The 21,594-nt window shown below is 42.1% G+C and overlaps 1 long non-coding RNA gene across 1 annotated transcript; it reads right to left on the reverse strand.

Moving 5' to 3' along the window:
* Positions 1 to 289: 289 nt before the first annotated feature.
* LOC121870830 lies at positions 290 to 19,824 on the reverse strand. The gene is made up of 2 exons (XR_006089790.1): positions 19,662 to 19,824; positions 290 to 397 (listed from the first exon to the last, which is right to left on the reverse strand). It is a non-coding gene; the product is annotated as an uncharacterized LOC121870830 (long non-coding RNA).
* Between the last annotated feature and the right edge of the window lie 1,770 nt (positions 19,825 to 21,594).

Consider the following 21,594-nt stretch of genomic DNA (forward strand, 5'->3'; position numbering starts at 1 on the left):
CTATCTACCCCACCACTAAGTCAACACACTAAGAAAATTCCCCCCAAAAAATAACTGAGTTTACTTTTCAATACAGATTATCACCATTATCACGTATAGTCTAAATAATAACAAAAATTACTAAATAAATTCACGTAAACTAAGATATAAATGTAAATAAATAAAAGAATGATATATGGGCTGTACTTACAAGGGCCCGTCACGACTGTAGGCGCCTCACTGGACGAACACTAACCAATTACACTTTAATTATATATATATTTCTTTTCCTTATTCCAGTTTTTTCTTTTTCTTATTCACGGTTTTCTTATTTCCTTATTCTATGTCTTTCTTTATCCATATGTTAATGCTATGTTAATTTAGGGTAATTAATATCACTTATTTTTTTTAACACGTCCTGAAAGTCGATAATAGTTTATTAATAGTTGGGTAATAGTAGTAGTAATAATAGTAATTACAATAGTAGTAGTTGTAGTCGTGGTATAGTAGCAGTTGTAATAGTAATAGTAGTAATAGTAACAGTGGTAGTTGTGATGATAGTAACAGTATGGTAGTGATAGTGTAGTAGTCGTGATATAGTAGAATGGTAGTTGTAATAGTATAGTTAGTAGTTTAGTTGTAGTAGTTGTAGTCGTGGTAGTAGTGGTGGTACTTACAATAGAAATAGTAATGGAACAATCGTGATAGTAAGCAGTAGTTGTAATAGTAATAAAATTTACGATATCGGCACTTCATCCTCTATCGGAACATTGATATGCAAAGTGGTTAAAGCTAAGATATCGGTAGGTTATTATCGGAATAGATCTACAAAGTGGTTAAAGCTAAAATATCGGTAGATTATTATCGGAAAAGATCTACAAAGTGGTAAAGCTAAAATATCGGTAGATTATTATCGGAATAGATCTACAAAGTGGTTAAAGCTAAGATATCGGTAAGTTATCGGAACAGATCTACAAAGTGGTTAAAGCTAAAATATCGGTAAATTATTATCGGAAAAGATCTACAAATTGGTTAAAGCTAAGATATCGGCGGAAAGTTACCGGAACATTATCCTACGCCATATGGAGCGGTTAAAGCTACAGTATACAAACATTATCCCCTTACAGGTTAAAGTAAAAGATTAATGCCAAAAAAATACTATTACACAAAAAAAACGCGTTATTGTCACAAATACTTAAATCAGAACAAAAACACAAGCTATTTTCTGTCATAATTTTAATAATAGTAGATTTTATTTATTTTTCTATTTTATTTAAGAACAACAATTTCCTATTATTTCTTATTATTTTTTCGGCCGTCAAATTATTAAAAATTTATATACAAAATTTTATCTATGAATAAAAACTTAAATTTTTTCCCAATAGTGTTACTTTTCCTGATGTTTTTCCTATTAATAAAATTATATTAAATGACAAAATAAAATAAAATATCAATTATTTCCCTCATAATTGTAATTTTTCCTGATATTATTTTAAAGGTGATTTTCTGTAGTTATATATAAAGAATGAAAGACGGATAGACGGTGTGTGGAGAGAGACAGGAAGAAAGAGACAGAGAATATCAATACATACATACATACATACATACATACATACATACAGTACTTCACTATTTCCATCATCCTATTCCAAGTATCAATTACCCTCACTAGTTACCCTTCGTTAATACGTAATTTACTCCATGCTAATTACTGCATATTATTGTCTAATTGATATAATTATGCTGTGTAATTACTCTATGTAGGCATAATATAGTGAGGTACTCCTGCGTATTATTATTATTATTATTACAGTCACCATCAGCAATTATCAATAGAGTCTTTGTAACATGTCTAACTTATTATAGCAAGGTTAATAATATCTGAAATTTCGTAAATATGAAGGATATATATATGTTTTAGGATTATACCTGGTAATATGGTCGTTACACTCATCATAAGTGTACAAAGGTGGAAAATAAGGAATCGCGGAGAGCAGCAGCGATACCCTCTCCTCCATTGACCAACTTGTGGTTTAGAAATTTCGTCACGCACTTCAAGTTATTATTATTGTGTATTTTCCATTGCCAAAAGTTTTTATTACAAATATATTATTACTGATACATATGTGTGTACATTTAACTTTGAAATAATCCCGTATAATAATTTTTGGTGTTAAATGTTCAAAAGACTTTACGGAGTCGGCGTCAATAGAGTATATCTAATTTATCTTAAAAAAACTGTATTTATATTTAATGTTACTTTCTTCTTCTCAATAAAATATTTTAAGATACAATATCATCTCAAGATCAATATGTTAATACAATTTAATAATACTGATCATCAAACGAACAATAATCAGTTCCAAAACTCTTCAACACTTACAAAAGCAAAGACAATATTCTATTATCATAAACGCAATTATATTTGTTTTATTTAAATATACAATTACAATATATTCCAAATGTTGTTGATCCTACATAAAGACAACAAGAATAACTTAATGATTTATAAAGTGAACACATGAGGCTAAAACAATTTGAGGCAATGATTGCTAAATAATAATAATAATAATAATAATAATAATAATAATAATAATAATAGAATACGTAACAAAATAATATAATAGAAAAAAGTAACAAGTTAGACCAGCGCCCATCTAGCAGGGCCGGGGTCAATACACTTGGCCAACTACAAAATACAAATATGATAATTTTATATTCATCAAATACAAATACACACTTACATATTTTATTCATTTGGTAAATACAAATACAAATTCAGTTACCAAACTGGCTGGTTGTGACTCCTATCAATGAATTATGTCTTCCCTCTTTGAGTGTTCAAGTTAAAAGTGAACAGAAGTGAACATCAATAAAACTGTTTTGTTAACCATTAAGAAAAACAATTTATTAACGGACAGACTCCACAGACATCAGCTCCCACGGCCTGGCCAGACCCCGCCCGCCCGCCCGCCCCGCCCGCCGGTGGCCAACAGTACCATGTTGTCATGACCCCACCACTATCTCACATGTATTTCACTACAATACAACAAATACAACGACAATATGAATAAATTAAACAACACATTCTTCGAGATTTTCAATTACAATTACGGAAAATTACTGAATTTTAATGCAAATAAAAATGAAGTGACCAATTAGCCGGAAATTCCCGACAGGGCGTCATGAAGGCTGCCTCGCCGGGAACCAATCGGACCGAGCTGACGAGCCCAGCTACTGTAGTCTCGGCTAATACACGAGCCGCTCTACCACCACACTGTATATTATTATTATTATTATTATTATTATTATGAAAAAATGTATTGAAGGTATTATTTTTCTTCAAAATTTCTAGAATATTTCTTCAAGTGAACACAGCACAACACTGAACACCTGCAGCACAACACTGAACACACCGGCTGCACAACACTGAACACACCGCTGCACAACACTGAACACACCTGCTGCAACACTGAACACACCTGCAGCACAACTGAACACACCTGCTGCACAACACTGAACACACCTAGCGCAACACTGAACACACCTGCTGCACAACACTGAACACACCTGCTGCACAACACTGAACACCTGCTGCACAACACTGAACACACCTCCTGCACAACCACACCTGCTGCAACACTGAACACACCTGCTGCACAACAATGAACACACCTGCTCCCGTGCACAACCACTGAACACACCTGCAGCACAACACTGAACACACCTGCAGCACAACTGAACACACCTGCCAGTACATGACACCTGCAGCACAACACTGAACACCTGCTGCAACACACTGAACACACCTTGCACAACACTGAACACACCTGCTGCACAACACTGAACACACCTGCTGCACAACACAACACCCCTGCTGCAACACTGAACACCTGCTGCACAACACTGAACACACCTGCTGCACAACACTGAACACACCTGCAGCACAACACTGAACACACCTGCAGCACAACACTGAACACCTGCAGCACAACACTGAACACACCTGCAGCACAACACTGAACACACCTGCTGCACAACACTGAACACACCTGCTGCAACACTGCACACCTGCTGCACAACACTGCACACCTGCTGCACAACACTGAACACACCTGCTGCACAACACTGAACAAACCTGCTGCACACACTGAACAAACCTGCTGCACAACACTGAACACCGCAGCACACACTGAACACACCTGCTGCACAACACTGAACACACCTGCAGCACAACACTGAACACACCTGCAGCACAACACTGAACACACCTGCAGCACAACACTGAAACAAACCTGCTGCACAACACTAAACACACCTGCAGCACAACACTGAACAAACCTGCTGCACAACACTGACACACCTGCAGCACAACACTGAACACCTGCAACAACACTGAACACACCTGCAGCACAACACTGAACAAACCTGCAGCACAACACTGAACAAACCTGCTGCACCAAACACTGAACAACCTGCAGCACAACACTGAACAAACCTGCTGCACAACACTGAACACACCTGCAGCACAACACTGAACACTAACACACTGAACCTGCAGCACAACACTGAACACACCTGCAGCACAACACTGAACACACCTGCAGCACAACACTGAACACACCTGCAGCACAACACTGAACACACCTGCAGCACAACACTGAACATACCTGCAGCACAACACTGAACATACCTGCAGCACAACACACTGAACACACACCTGCAGCACAACACTGAACACACCTGCAGCACAACACTGAACATACCTGCAACACAACACTGAACACACCTGCAGCACATCACTACACACACCTACGCACATCACTGAACACACCTACAGCACATCAACATCACTCAACACACCTGCACATCACTGGACACACCTGCAGCACGTCACCATCACTGGACACCCAACAGCACATCACTCGTCACTGAACACACCTACAGCACATCACCACCACTGACACACGTGCAGCATCACTGAACACACCACAGCACATCACCATCACTGAACACACACAGCACATCACCATCACTGAACACACCTACAGCACATCACCACCACTGGACACACGTGCAGCACATCACTGAACACACCTACAGCACATCCCATCACTGAACACACCTACAGCACACAACCACCACTGGACACACGTGCAGCACATCACTGAACACACCTACAACATCACCATCACTGAACACACCTGCACATCACCATCACTGAACACACCTACAGCACATCACCATCACTGGACACCTGCAGCACATCACCATCACTGGACACACGTGCAGCACATCACCATCACTGAACACACACCACAGCACTCACCAATCCTGACACCTGCAGCACATCACTGGACACACCTACAGCACATCACCATCACTGACACACCTGCAGCACATGGACACACCTACAGCACATTACCATCACTCCACACCTAGCACATCACCATCACTGAACACACCTGCAGCACATCACTGGACACACCACAGCACATTACCATCACTGGACACACCACAGCACATCACCACCACTGAACACCTGCAGCACATCACTGGACACACCTACAGCACATCATCACCAACACACCTGGCATACCATCACTGGACACCTGCAGCATCACATCACTGGACACACCTGCAGCACATCACTGCACACCTAGCACATCACTCCAACACACCTGCAGCATCTCAACACACCTACAGCACATCACCAACACACCTACAGCACATCACTCCAACACACCACAACGTCACCACTCAACACACCTACAGCACATTACATACTCCACACACCTACAGCATCACCAACACACCCAGCACATCACTCAACACACCTACAGCACATCACTCAACACACCTACAGCACATCACTCAACACACCTACAGCACATCACTCAACACACCTACAGCACATCACCATCACTCAACACACCTACAGCACATCACTCCAACAAACTTACAGCACATCCTCAACACCTACAGCACATCACGGGTTAAACAACAACACCAGATTCTTTCGCCAGCTGATGTACGGACGATTATCCCCTAATAAATCACCACTGTAGAGCTGTTAAATCACCCTTATAAATCACCACTGAAACTGTTAAATCACCCTTATAAATCACCACTTTGGAGCCGTTAAATCACCCTTATAAATCACCACTGTAGATCTGTTAAATCACCCTTATAAATCACCACTGTAGATCTGTTAAATCACCCTTATAAATCACCACTGTTGCAGCTGTTAAATTATCTTTATAGATCACCACTATTGAGCTGTTAAATCACCCTTATAAATCACCACCGTGGAGTTGTTAATTCACGCTTATAAATCACCACTGTGAATCTGTTAAATCACCCTTAAAATGCTGTACAGCTGTTAAATTATCTTTATAAATCACCACTATTGAGCTGTTAAATCACCCTTATAAATCACCACTGTAGAGCTGTTAAATCACCCCTACAAATCACCACTGTAGAGCTGTTAAATCACCCTTATAAATCACCACTGTGGGCTGTTAAATCACCTTTATAAATCATACTGTTGAGCTGTTAAATCACCTATAAATCACCACCGTAGAGCTGTTAAATCACCCCTATAAATCACCACTGTAGAGCTGTTAAATCACCCTTATAAATCACCACTATGGAGCCGTTTCCCCTTTTAAATCACCACCGTGGAGCCGTTAAATCCCCCTATAATCGCTAAATCACCCTTATAAATCACCACTAAATTTCAAATTCATATAACATTTAAATCCGTCAATAATTCAGGTGTATAATCCGATAAATCTATAATCTGATAGTGGTCTTTATGGCCCTTTTAACTCTTTAACCGGTGATTATGTGTGCAATTATTTTTAAAAAGTGTATTGTCATTGGTTGTATAAATGTGGAATAATAAGATCTGATTGGTTGTTCGATACCACAACAAACCATGTGATTGGTTGCTCGATACAACAAACCATGTGATTGGTTGCTCGATACAAACCATGTGATTGGTTGCTCGATACTACAAAAAAAACCATGCGATTGGAAGCTCGAAACCATAACAAATCATATGATTGGCTGCTGTATATCATAACAAAATATGTGATTGGCTGAGAACAAAACATGTGATTGTTGCCGTACACCACAACAAACCATGTGATTGGTTGAGAAAGAGATGCATTTGTTTTATTTTTGTAGTTGAATTAAATATTTGGCGAAATTTCTATACTATTCTTAATAAATTCTTAATAAATTATAAATAAACAAAATCAAAGTATTTATTTATATAGAAAACAATATTTTATATCTTCACAAAATCTAGAATAAAGATTGATCCTGATTGGTCGACAGGGAGAGCCAGAGCGCTAATCATTGGCCGGCTACACCACGCACATCGTTCATACCTTAACCTCGACAACCCAAACTCTAAATGAAATACAAATTCACGGGTTAACAAAAGTCAAGGTAACAATGAATTTTCAATTTTGAGTGAGTGCTCTTGTCGAGTATGACAAACAAAATAGCCGAGGTTTTTGTGTTCCCATGACAGACCCGTGGACATAAAAGATTTTTCCCGCGCCATTTCTCGTCATTTGTTTACTTTCTCTGTTGGCGCACACTGCCGCCCTAAAAAAACGTCCCGCTCAATTTGTAGGTCTATTAATAATTTGTCTTGTGTTACAGTACCTGTTTGTTGGTCACGAGCAACATTACCAATATAGGTCTGTTGTTGTAAGTACCCAATGTACGTCTGTTGCTGTAACATTGCAGTGTACGTCTGTTGCTATAACAGTACCCAGTGTACGTCTATTGTTGTAACACTCCAGTGTGTAAGTCTGTTGCTATAACAGTACCCAGTGTGCGTCTATTGTTGTAACAGAACCCAGTGTGTAAGTCTGTTGCTATAACAGTACCCAGGTACGTCTTTTGCTATAACAGTACCAGTGTGTAAGTCTGTTGCTATAACACTGCACCCAGTTTAAGGCTGTTTGTAACACTACCCAGTGTACGTCTGTTGCTATAACAGTACCCAGTGTTGGCTTTTGCTATAACAGTACCCAGTGTACGTCTATTGTTGTAACGAACCCAGTGTGTAAGTCTGTTGCTATAACACTCCAGTGTGTAAGGCTGTTGCTGTAACACTACCCAGTGTACGTCTGTTGTAACAGAACCCAGTGTGAAGTCTGTTGCTATAACAGTCCAGTGTGTAAGGTTGTTGCTGTAACACTACCCAGGGTACGTCTGTTGCTGTAACACTACCCAGTGTACGTCTGTTGTTGTAACACTACCCAGTGTGTAAGTCTGTTGCTATAACAGTACCCAGTGTGTAAGGTTGTTGCTGTAACACTACCCAGGGTACGTCTGTTGCTGTAACACTACCCAGGGTACGTCTGTTGTTGTAACAGTACCCAGTGTGTAAACTGTTGCTTGTAACACTACAGTGTCGTCTGTTGTTTAACAGTACCCAGTGTACGTCTATTGTTATATGAGGCCCAGTGTAAGTCTGTGCTATAACAGTACCCAGTGTGTGGGTGGTGCTGTAACACTACCTAGTGTACGTCTATTGTTGTAACAGTCCAGTGTACGTCTATTGTTGTAACAGACCCAGTGTAAGTCTGTTTATAACATTCCCAGTGTGTAGGCTGTTGCTGTAACACTACCCAGTGTACGTCTATTGTTGTAACAGTACCCAGTGTACGTCTATTGTAACAGTACCCAGTGTACGTCTATTGTTGTAACAGAACCCAGTGTAAGTCTGTTGCTATAACAGTACCCAGTGTGTAAGTCTGTTGCTGTAACAGTACCTAGTGTACGTCTGTTGCTGTAACACTACCCAGTACGTCTATTGTTGTAACAGTACCCAGTGTGTAAGGTTGTTGCTGTAACACTACCCAGTGTGTAAGGCTGTTGCTGTAACAGTACCCAGTGTACGTCTGTTGCTGTAACACTACCCAGTGTACGTCTATTGTTGTAACAGTACCCAGTGTGTAAGGTTATTGCTGTAACACTCCAGTGTGTAAGGCTGTTGCTGTAACAGTACCCAGTGTACGTCTGTTGCTGTAACACACGTGTACGTCTATTGTTGTAACAGTACCCAGTGTAAGGTTGTTGCTGTATACTGCAGTGTGTAAGGCTGTTGCTGTAACAGTACCCAGTGTACGTCTGTTGTAACACTACCCAGTGTACGTCTATTGTTGTAACAGTACCCAGTGTGTAAGGTTATTTGTACTGCAGTGTGTAAGGCTGTTGCTGTAACAGTACCCAGTGTACGTCTGTTGCTGTAACACTACCCAGTGTACGTCTATTGTAACAGTACCCAGTGTACGTCTATTGTTGTAACAGTACCCAGTGTACGTCTATTGTTGTAACAGTACCCAGTGTACGTCTGTTGCTGTAACACTACCCAGTGTGTAAGGCTTGTTTATGCACTACCAGTGTGCGTCTATTGTTGTAACAGTACCCAGTGTACGTCTATTGTTGTAACAGTACCCAGTGTACGTCTATTGTTGTAACAGAACCCAGTGTGTAAGGTTGTTGCTGTAACACTCCAGTGTACGTCTATTGTTGTAACTACAGTGTACGTCTATTGTTGTAACAGAACCCAGTTTAAGTCTGTTCCTATAACAGTACCCAGTGTGTAGGGCTGTTGCTGTAACAGTACCCAGTGTGTAAGGCTGTTGCTGTAACAGTACCTAGTGTGTAGGGCTGTTGCTGTAACAGTACCCAGTGTGTAAGGCTGTTGCTGTAACAGTACCTAGTATACGTCTATTGTTGTAACAGAACCCAGTGTGCAGTCTATTGTTGTAACACTACCCAGTGTACGTCTATTGTTGTAACAGAACCCAGTTTAAGTCTGTTCCTATACAGTACCCAGTGTGTAAGGTTGTTGCTGTAACAGTACCCAGTGTACGTCTATTGTTGTAACAGTACCCAGTGTAAGTCTGTTGCTATAACAGTACCCAGTGTACGTCTATTGTTGTAACAGAACCCAGTGTAAGTCTGTTGCTGTAACACTACCCAGTGTACGTCTGTTGTTGTAACAGTACCCAGTGTAAGTCTGTTGCTATAACAGTACCCAGTGTAAGTCTGTTGCTATAACAGTACCCAGTGTACGTCTATTGTTGTAACATTACCCAGTGTAAGTCTGTTGCTATAACAGTACCCAGTGTGTAAGTCTGTTGCTGTAACACTACCCAGTGTACGTCTGTTGTTGTAACAGTACCCAGTGTACGTCTGTTGTTGTAACAGTACCCAGTGTGTAAGGTTGTTGTTGTAACAGTACCCAGTGTACGTCTATTGTTGTAACAGAACCCAGGTGTAAGTCTGTTGCTGTAACAGTACCCAGTGTGTAAGGCTGTTGCTGTAACAGTACCCAGTGTAAGTCTGTTGCTATAACAGTACCCAGTGTGTAAGTCTGTTGCTGTAACACTACCCAGTGTGCGTCTGTTGTTGTAACAGTACCCAGTGTACGTCTGTTGCTGTACGACTACCCAGTGGTGTCTGTTGCTAATAACAGTACCCAGTGTAAGTTTGTTGCTGTAACACTACCCAGTGTACGTCTGTTGTTGTAACAGTACCCAGTGTAAGTCTGTTGTTATAACAGTACCCAGTGTGTAAGTCTGTTGCTGTAACAGTACCCAGTATACGTCTATTGTTGTAACAGTACCCAGTGTAAGTCTGTTGCTAAAATTCCAGTGTGTAAGGTTGTTGCTGTAACACTACCCAGTGTACGTCTGTTGTTAACAGTACCCAGTGTACGTCTGTTGCTATAACAGTACCCAGTGTAAGTCTGCTGTAACAGTACCCAGGGTACGTCTGTTGCTGTAACACTACCCAGTGTACGTCGTATTGTTGTAACAGTACCCAGTGTACGTCTGTTGTTATAACAGTACCCAGTGTGTAAGTTTGTTGCTATAACAGTACCCAGTGTAAGGTTGTTGCTGTAACACTACCCAGGGTAACGTCTATTGTTGTAACAGTACCCAGTGTACGTCTATTGTTGTAACAGTACCCAGTGTAAGTCTGTTGCTGTAACAGTACCCAGTGTACGTCTGTGCTGTAACACCACCAGTGTACGTCTGTTGTTGTAACACTACCAGTGTGTAAGTCTGTTGCTAACAGTACCCAGTGTGTAAGGCTGTTGCTGTAACAGTACCCAGTGTACGTCTATTGTTGTAACAGTACCCAGTGTACGTCTATTGTTGTAACAGTACCCAGTGTAAGTCTGTTGCTATAACAGTACCCAGTGTACGTCTATTGTTGTAACAGTACCCAGTGTGTAAGGCTGTTGCTAACAGTACCCAGTGTACGTCTATTGCTGTAACATTACCCAGTGTAAGGTCGTTGCTGTAACATTACCCAGTGTAAGTCTGTTGCAACAGTACCCAGTGTAAGTCTGCTGTAACACTACCCAGTGTACGTCTGTTGTTGTAACACTCCAGTGTGTAAGTCTGTTGCTATAGTACCCAGTGTGTAAGGTTGTTTGCTGTAACACTACCAGGGTACGTCTGTTGCTGTAACACCGGAGTACGTCTGTTTGTTAGCAACAGTGCAGTGTACGTCTGTTGTAGTAACAGTACCCGAGTGTACGTCTGTTGTTGTAACAGTACCCAGTGTACGTCTGTTGTAACAGTAGTGTACGTCTGTTGCTGTAACACTACCCAGGAGTACGTCTGTTTAACTTAACACTACAGATGTACGTCAGTTGTTGTAACAGTACCCAGTGTGCGTCTGTTGTTGTAACAGTACCCAGTGTGTGGGCTGTTGCTGTAACAGTACCCAGTGTACGTCTGTTGTTGTAACAGTACCCAGTGTAAGTCTTGCTATAACAGTACCCAGTGTGTAAGGTTGTTGTTGTAACGGTACCCAATAAGTGCTGTATTTGTAACAGTACCCAGTGTACGTCTGTTGTTGTAACTGTACCCAGTGTACGTCTGTTGTTGTAACAGTACCGAGTGTGTAGGTCTGTTGCTGTAACAGTGCCCAGTGTGTAGGTCTGTTGCTGTAACAGTACCCAATGTGGAGTCTGTTGCTGTAACAGTACCCAGTGTACGTCTGTTGTTGTAACTGTACCCAGTGTACGTCTGTTGTTGTAACAGTACCCAGTGTGTAGGTATGTTGTAACAGTACCCAGTGTGTAGGTCTGTTGTTGTAACAGTACCCAATGTGTAGGTCTGTTGCTCTAACAATACCAGTGTACGTCTGTTGTTGTAACTGTACCCAGTGTACGTCTGTTGTTGTAACAGTACCCAGTGTGTAGGTCTGTTGCTGTAACAGTACCCAGTGTACGTTTTCCTGTAACAATCCCAGTGTACGTCTGTTGCTGTAAAGTACCCAGTGTATGACTGTTGCAACAGTACCCAGTGTATGTCTGTTGCTGTAACAGTACACCAATGTGTTAGGCTGTTGCTGTAACAATACCCAGTGTACGTCTATTGTTGTAACAGTACCCAGTGTACGTCTGTTGCTGTAACAGTACCCAGTGTGTTAGGCTGTTGCTGTAACAGTACCTAGAGTACGTCTGTTGCTAACAGCAGTACCCAGTAGTAGGTCTGTTGTTGTAACAGTACCCAGTGTACGTCTGTTGTTGTAACAGTACCCAGTGAACGTCTGTTGTTAACAGTACCCAGTGCGTCTGTTATTGTAACAGTACCCAGTGTGTTAGGCTGTTGCTGTAACAGTACCAGAGTACGTCTGTTGCTGTAACAGTACCCAGTCAACGGTCTGTTGTTGTAACAGTACCCAGTGTACGTCTGTTGTTGAAACAGTACCCAGTGTACGTCTGTTGTTGTAACAGTACCCAGTGTACGTCTGTTGTTGTAACAGTACCCAGTGTACGTCTGTTGTTGTAACAGTACCCAGTGTGTACGTCTGTTGTTGTAACAGTACCCAGTGTACGTCTGTTGCTGTAACAGTACCCAGTGTACGTCTGTTGTTGTAACAGTACCCAGTGTACGTCTGTTGTTGTAACAGTACCCAGTGAACGTCTGTTGTTGTAACAGTACCCAGTGTACGTCTGTTGCTGTAACAGTGCAGTGTGTACGTCTGTTGCTGTAACAGTACCCAGTGTACGTCTGTTGTTGTAACAGTACCCAGCCGTCTGTTGCTGTAACAGTACCCAGTGTACGTCTGTTGCTGTAACAGTACCCAGTGCGTCTGTTGCTGTAACAGTACCCAGTGTACGTCTGTTGCTGTAACAGTACCCAGTGTACGTCTGTTGCTGTAACAGTCCAGTGTGTACGTCTGTTTGTAACAAGTACCCAGTGTACGTCTTTTGTTGTAATAGTACCCAATGTGTACGTCTGTTGTTGTAACAGTACCCAGTGTACGTCTGTTGTTGTAACAGTACCCAGTGTACGTCTGTTGTTGTAACAGTACCCAGTGTACGTCTGTTGTTTAAACAGTACCCAGTGTGCGTCTGTTGTTGTAACAGTACCCAGTGTACGTCTATTGTTGTAACAGTACCCAGTGTATGTCTGTTGTTGTAACAGTCCCAGTGTGCGTCTGTTGTTGTAACAGTACCCAGTGTACGTCTGTTGTTGTAACAGTACCCAGTGTACGTCTGTTGTTGTAACAGTACCCAGTGTACGTCTGTTGTTGTAACAGTACCCGGGTGTACGTCTGTTGTTGTAACAGTACCCAGTGTACGTCTGTTGCATTAACAGTACCCATGTACGTCTGTTGTTGTAACAGTACAGTGTACGTCTGTTGTTGTAACAGTACCCAGTGTACGTCTGTTGTTGTAACAGTACTCACTGTGTACGTCTGTTGGTATAACAGTACCCAGTGTACGTCTGTTGTTTTAACAGTACCCAGTACGTCTGTTGTTGTAACAGTACCCAGTGTAAGTCTGTTGTTGTAACAGTACCAGTGTACGTCTGTTTGCAACAGTACCCAGTACGTTGTTGCCGTAACAGTACGTGTACGTCTGTTGCTGTAACAGTACCCAGTGTACGTCTGTTGCTGTAACAGTACCCAGTGGTCTGTTGCTGTAACAGTACCCAGTGTACGTCTGTTGCTGTAACAGTACCCAGTGTACGTCTGTTGTTGTAACAGTACCCAGTGTACGTCTGTTGTTGTAACAGTACCCAGTGTACGTCTGTTGCTGTAACAGTACCCAGTGTACGTCTGTTGCTGTAACAGTACCTGTGTACGTCTGTTGCTGTAACAGTACCCACTGTACGTCTGTTGTTGTAACAGTACCAGTGTTCGTCTGTTGTTGTAACAGTACCCAGTGTACGTCTGTTGTTGTAACAGTACCAGTGTACGTCTGTTGCTGTTACAGTACCCAGTGTACGTCTGTTGCTGTAACAGTACCCAGTGTACGTCTGTTGCTGTAACAGTACCCAGTGTACGTCTGTTGTTGTAACAGTACCCAGTGTACGTCTGTTGTTGTAACAGTACCCAGTGTACGTCTGTTGCTGTAACAGTACCCAGTGTGTCTGTTGCTGTAACAGTACCCAGTGCCTCGTTGCTGTAACAGTACCCAGTGTACGTCTGTTGCTGTAACAGTACCTGTGTACGTCTGTTCGTAACAGTACCCAGACGTCGTTGCGTAACAGTACCCAGTGTACGTCTGTTGCTGTAACAGTACCCAGTGTACGTCTGTTGTTGTAGCAGTACCGTGTACGTCTGTTGTTGTAACAGTACCCAGTGTACGTCTGTTGCTGTAACAGTACCCAGTGTACGTCTGTTGCTGTAACAGTACCCAGTGTACGTCTGTTGCTGTAACAGTACCCAGTGTACGTCTGTTGCTGTAACAGTACCAGTGTACGTCTGTTGCTGTAACAGTACCCAGTGTACGTCTGTTGCTGTAACAGTACCCAGTGTACGTCTGTTGCTGTAACAGTACCCAGTGTACGTCTGTTGTTGTAACAGTACCCGGTGTACGTCTATTGTTGTAACAGTACAGTGTACGTCTGTTGTTGTGCAGTACCCAGTAGTCGTATTTTGTTGTAACATTACCGAGTGTACGTCTGTTGCTGTAACAGTACCCAGTGTAGGTCTGTTGTTGTAACAGTACCCAGTGTAGGTCTGTTGCTGTAACAGTACCCAGTGGTCTGTTACTGTAACAGTACCCAGTGTGGGTCTGTTGCTGTAACAGTACCCAGTGTAGGTCTGTTGCTGTAACAGTACCCAGTGTAGGTCTGTTGCTGTAACAGTACCCAGTGTACGTCTGTTGCTGTTAATAGTACCCAGTGTAGTCTGTTGCTGTAACAGTACCCAGTGTAGGTCTGTTGCTGTAACAGTACCCAGTGTAGGTCTGTTGTAGTAACAGTACCCAGTGTACGTCTGTTGCACAGTACCAGTGTATGTCTGTTGTTGTAACAGTACCCAGTGTACGTCTGTTGCTGTAACAGTACCCATTGTACGTTTGTTGCTGTAACAGTACCAGTGTACGTCTGTTGTTGTAACAGTACCCAGTGTACGTCTGTTGTTGTAACAGTACCCAGTGTACGTCTGTTGCTGTAACAGTACCCAGTGTAGGTCTGTTGCTGTAACAGTACCCAGTGTACGTCTGTTCCTGTAACAGTACCCAGTGTACGTCTGTTGCTGTAACAGTACCCAGTGTAGGTCTGTTGCTGTAACAGTACCCAGTGTAAGGCTGTTGCTGTAACAGTACCCAGTGTACGTCTGTTGCTGTAACAGTACCAGTGTACGTCTGTTGCTGTAACAGTTCCCAGTGTACTTTTGTTGCTGTAACAGACCAATGTAGGTCTGTTGCAACAGTACCCAGTGTACGTTTGTTGCTGTAACAGTACCCAGTGTACGTCTGTTGCTGTAACAGTACCCAGTGTACGTCTGTTGCAACAGTACCCAGTGTAAGTCAGTTGCTGTAACAGTACCCAGTGTACGTCTGTTGCTGTAACAGTACCCAGTACGTCTGTTGCTAATGTCCCTGTTACCGTAACAGTACCCAGTGTACGTTTGTTGCTGAACAGTTCCAGTGCTGCCTGTTGTTGTAACAGTTCGTGTACGTCTGTTGCTGTAACAGTACCCAGTGTACGTCTGTTACTGTAACAGTACCCAGTGTACGTCTGTTGTTGTAACAGTACCCAGTGTACGTCTGTTGTTGTAACAGTCTGCACGTCTGTTGCTGTAACAGTTCCCAGTGTACGTCTGTTACTGTAACAGTACCCAGTGTACGTCTGTTGCTGTAACAGTACCCAGTGTAGGTCTGTTGCTGTAACAGCCCAGTGTACGTCTGTCGCTGTAACAGTACCCAGTGTACGTCTGTTGCTGTAACAGTTCCCAGTGTACTTTGTTGCTGTAACAGTACCCAATGTAGGTCTGTTGCTGTAACAGTACCCAGTACTTCGTTGTTGTAACAGTACCCAGTGTACGTCTGTTGCTGTAACAGTACCAGTGTACGTCTGTTGTTGTAACAGTACCCAGTGTACGTTTGTTGCTGTAACAGTAACAGTGTACGTCTGTTGTTGTAACAGTACCCAGTGTAGGTCTGTTGCTGTAACAGTACCCAGTGTACGTCTGTCGCTGTAACAGTACCCAGTGTACGTCTGTTGCTGTAACAGTTCAGTGTACTTCTGTTGCTGTAACAGTACCCAGTGTACGTCTGTTGCTGTAACAGTACCCAGTGTACGTCTGTTGTTGTAACAGTACCCAGTGTAGGTCTGTTGCTGTAACAGTACCCAGTGTACGTCTGTTGTTGTAACAGTACCCAGTGTACTTCTGTTGTTGTAACAGTTCCCAGTGTACTTTTGTTGCTGTAACAGTACCCAGTGTACGTCTGTTGCAACAGTACCCAGTGTACGTCTGTTGCTGTAACAGTACCCAGTGTATGTCTGTTGCGTAACAGTACCTGTGTCTGTTGTTGTAACAGTACCAGTGTACGTCTGTTCCAGTACCGCGTGTCTGTTGCTGTAACAGTACCAGTGACGTCTGTTGCTGTAACAGTACCCAGTGTACGTCTGTTCGTAACAGTACCAGTGTACGTCTGTTGCTGTAACAGTACCCAGTGTATGTCTGTTGCTGTAACAGTACCCAGTGTATGTCTGTTGCTGTAACAGTACCCAGTGTACGTCTGTTGTTGTAACAGTTCCAGTGTACGTCTGTTGCTGTAACAGTACCCAGTGTACGTCTGTTGTTGTAACAGTACCCAGTGTACGTCTGTTGTTGTAACAGTACCCAGTGTAGGTCTGTTGCTGTAACAGTACCCAGTGTAGGTCTGTTGTTGTTCTTGGTCATAATTAAGTACAGCTGTAAAACCTAACTGTCTCAAATTACAGCTGTGTTATCCTCATACCGTGTTTCCACCCTGGGGAGTTTGTTGTTGTTTCACAGACAGACGGTGGCTTATTCATATATATTATATCTTTACTAATTTACAATAATCTTAACATTTAATTATTCTACCTAATAATAATAATCTCTTGTGAGGTATAAATTAACTCGTCATTAGTCTGTCTTAATTAACAAGGGAATCAAGCCAAATTATTTATCGATTAAAAACGACCTTTCAATATTTTGTGGGCTTTAATGATATCGCGAAAGTATAATAATATATTTTCGCGATATAATACCACATTATTTATTTATTCTACAAGATGTGTTAGTGAAGCATGATAGAAAAATATTACTTTGTTGAATAAAATACCAATTAACAGACAAGATCAGATTTAAATACACAGACAAAACCGTTAACAGACAAGTAACTTAATTTCTAACGCTAAAAGAACCGTTAACAGACAACTAACGCACAAAGCCAGGACAACCGTTAACAGACACTTAGGTCAATTTCATACGTGCCAGAAACCGTTAACAGAGATATCCTAATATGGTAAAAATCGGCCAATTTCAGGGAAAAAAATGTCCCCCTTATATGGTAAAAATCGTCAACCTTATAGGTAAAAAATCGGCCAATCCTAATATGGTAAAAATGCTCACTTATAGGGTAAAAAATCGGCTACCTTATATGAAAAATCGTCTCCTTATAGGTAAAAAAATGTCTCCTTATATGGTAAAAATGGCCACCTTAGGTAAAAATGGCCATCCTAATATGGTAAAAAAATCGCCATCCTTATAGGTAAAAATCGGCCATCCTTATATGGTAAAAAATCGGCCTTATATAAATGGACTTTAGGTAAAATCGGCCATCTTATATGGTAAAAATGCCACCTTAGGGTAAAAATCGGCCAATCCTTATATGGTAAAAATCGGCCAATCCTTATATGGTAAAATCGGCACTATACTATACATTACAAAGTTATTGTTAAAAACTACCATTTATATCAATGTTTATAATTTATAGCAACAAGAGAAAACAGATAATTATGAGAGAATGAGAAAAACAGGGAAGGAAATGACTAACTGTAGGAAACATTAATTCTATCGTTATTATTCGACGCTAAAATGCTCTAGTGTATAAAAATGTATAGAAAAATAGATAACATGTATAAATAAAAGTGAGAATGAGAGAAAATAAGTAAAACGGAAATAGGCTGAGACGGATATACTGTATGGAAGCGACTGGACAGAGGCGCGTGCAGGAGACGGAACATGTATAAGCGGGAGGCAGGGAGGCAGGGAGGCGTCTTCCAGCAACCGAGCGCTAACTTTTATTACCAACCACGGATATATTCCCCCACCTTATTCATCCTTACCTTAAAGAAAATATATAAGAATTCTCAATTTATACCACAATCATAAAAAAATATAACAATTATATATAAACTAAGCATAGAGAGAATAAATAAAGATAGGTGTTTAGTCCGCTGGAGAGGTTTACCGTCCGCCGCTCCAGGACTTGGTAATATATTCTTGAGCGACTGGTAAATGATTGCCACTTCTCACACTTCTACACTCACGACTAATTGTTTATTGTTTATCCTGTTTACTAAGTTTGCAATAATATCTCATACAATACTACGCATATCATAATTTTTGGGGGGCAATAATTTATCACTATATTGCACTCGACCGTCTTTATACTCAATAGTAAGCATATATATTTCACACACACACACACACATACCTACACACACAAAACATATACATATAAAACAACCAACCAACTACAACTATATATATAAACAGCAACATACATAAACCATCATAAACTAATACAATAATATAACACACATATATACAAATACACATACATATACTACATGCAACATCACAAAACAACAGGTTATATATACAACACAATAACAGATAGCACACATAACAATACATACCACACACAAAAATTAAATAATGTAACCACCACAATTATATATTTACACATTCTACCAATACTCATAACAATATAAACTAAATTCCTTCACACAAACAACCACAATTATTAAAATAATACAACCACACACATGAACACATATACTACAACACACATACAACTACCTACATACTATACACATAATATACACACACACAAAATATCAAATAACATACTACATACATTTTCTACTAATTTTGTTTTACGAATACTTCTGACACACAGCAGGCAGAGGCAGGCCATGACGTCCACCACACGTATTTCACTGTACACACTTCAATGTCTTTCTTAAGAAGCTTTCGTTAGAGAGAAAATTTGGCCATAATAAGTAAAAAAAAATAATAAATAATATTCCTTCCATTGAGAGATTTTATAAAAGGGCAAAATTATAACAATGAGTAATTTTTTTTTCATTATAGTACGAATGGAACTAAAGATCAATAGTAAACATTACCGTAGATTAGTTCCGTTCTTCCTATTGGTTAGCTGCGGTCTGTGATGTCACGTCTTACCAGGCGACCAATAGACGTTAAGCTTTCTTCCTCTGTCCTTTAGCTGACGATAGATTAACCAATGAGAAATATTTGTGGGGAAGAAATTCATCAAATTTGATTGGTTTGTCGCAACTTATCAGATAAAATAACACAAATATTACGAATTATTTGGTGGATTACTTTTTTCACTTAAAATTGAACTAACACTGAGGGGACACTTAAACGACACTTATTTACAGTAGTATTTATAAGTGGTAGAGTCTAGTTTGGTCCTGAACACCAAAAAGTTGAAATGTCTATAATGCGAAAAATTGTGGTGATGGTATAGTTGTGGTGGGGGTGATGGTAGTAGTTGTGGTGGTGAGGTGGTGGAGAGGTGGTGGTGGTAGAAGATGAGATGGTGGTGGTGGCAGGGGTGGTGGTGGTGGTGCTGGTAGTTGTGGTGGTGGTGGTGGTGGTTGTGGTGGTGGTGGTGCTGGTAGGATGGCACATGGTGGTGGTGATGGTGGTGGTGGGGGATGGAACTATTGTGGTGGTGATGCAGTGGTGGTATGATGGCACTGGTGGTGGTGGTGGTAGGGTGGTGGTGGTGGTAGCTGTGGTGGTGGTAGTTGTGGTGGTGGTGGTGGTGGCTAGGCTGTGGTGGTGGTGGTGGTGGTTGTGGTGGTGGTGGTAGTAGTAGGTGGTGGTGGTAGGTGGTGGTGGTGGTGGCATTTGTGGTGGGTGGGTAGTTGTGGTGATGGTAGTAGCTGGTGGTGGTGGTGGTGGTAGGCAGGCGGTGGTGGTGGTGGTGGTGGTGGTGGTGGTGGTGGCAGTAGTTGTGGTGGTGGTGGTGGTGGTGGCAGAAGTGGTGGTGGTGGTGGTAGTAGTTGGGTGGTGGTGGTGCTGGTGTAGGGTGTGGTGGTGGTGGTGGTGCTGATAGTAGTTGTGGTGGTGGTGGTGGTGTTGGCAGTAGCTGTGGTGGTGGTGGTGATGGTAGTGGTGGTGGATGGTACTAGTTGTGGTGATGATGGTAGTGGTGTGGCGATGGCAATTTGTGGTGGTGGTGGTGGGGTGGTGGTTGTGGTGGTGGTGGTGGTGGTGTGGTGGTAGTTGTGGTGGTGGTGGTGGTGGTGGTAGTTGTGGTGGTGGTGGTAGATGGTGGTGGTGATGCAGTAGTGAGGTGGTGTGGTGATGGTAGTGGTGGTATGATGGCACTAGTTGTGGTGGTGGTAGTGGTGGTGGCAGTGGTGGTGGTGGTGGTGATGTAGTGGTGGTATGATGGCACTAGCTGTGGTGGTGGTGGTAGTTGTGGTGGTGTGGCGGTGTGGTGGTGGTGGGTGGTGGTGGTGGTGGTGGTGGTGATGGCAGTAGTTGTGGTGGTGGTAGTTGTGGTGGTGGTGGTGATGGTAGCTGGTGGTGGTGGTGGTGATGGTAGTGGTGGTGTGATGCAGTGGTGTGGCGATGGCAATCAGTTGTGGTGGTGTTGGTGGCAGTAGCTGTGGTGGTGGTGGTGTTGGTAGTAGTTATGGTGGTGGTGATGGTAGTAGTTGTGGTGGTGGTGGTGGTGATGGTAGTGATGGCATGATGGCAATTAGTTGTGGTGATGATGGTGATAGGGTGGTGGTGGTGTTGGTAGTAGCGTGGTGGTGGTGATGGCAGCAGCTGTGGTGGTGGTGTGGTGGTGGCAGTAGTAGTCGGTGGCAGTGGTGATTGCAATTAGCTGTGGTGGCAGTAGTGGTGGTGAGTGGTGGTGCGGTGGCAGATGCGTGGTGGTGGTGGTAGTCAGGTGGTAGTGGCAGTGGCAGTGGTGATGGCAACTAGCTGTGGTAGTTGTGGTGGTAGTGGTAGTAGCTGTGGTGGCGGAAGTGGTGGCAGTAGTTGTGGTAGTGGTGATTGCAGTAGTTGTGGTGG

This window comes from Homarus americanus, unplaced genomic scaffold (genome assembly GCF_018991925.1).
Source record: "Homarus americanus isolate GMGI-L3 unplaced genomic scaffold, GMGI_Hamer_2.0 scaffold22071, whole genome shotgun sequence".
In the NCBI taxonomy this organism is placed as follows: domain Eukaryota; kingdom Metazoa; phylum Arthropoda; class Malacostraca; order Decapoda; family Nephropidae; genus Homarus; species Homarus americanus.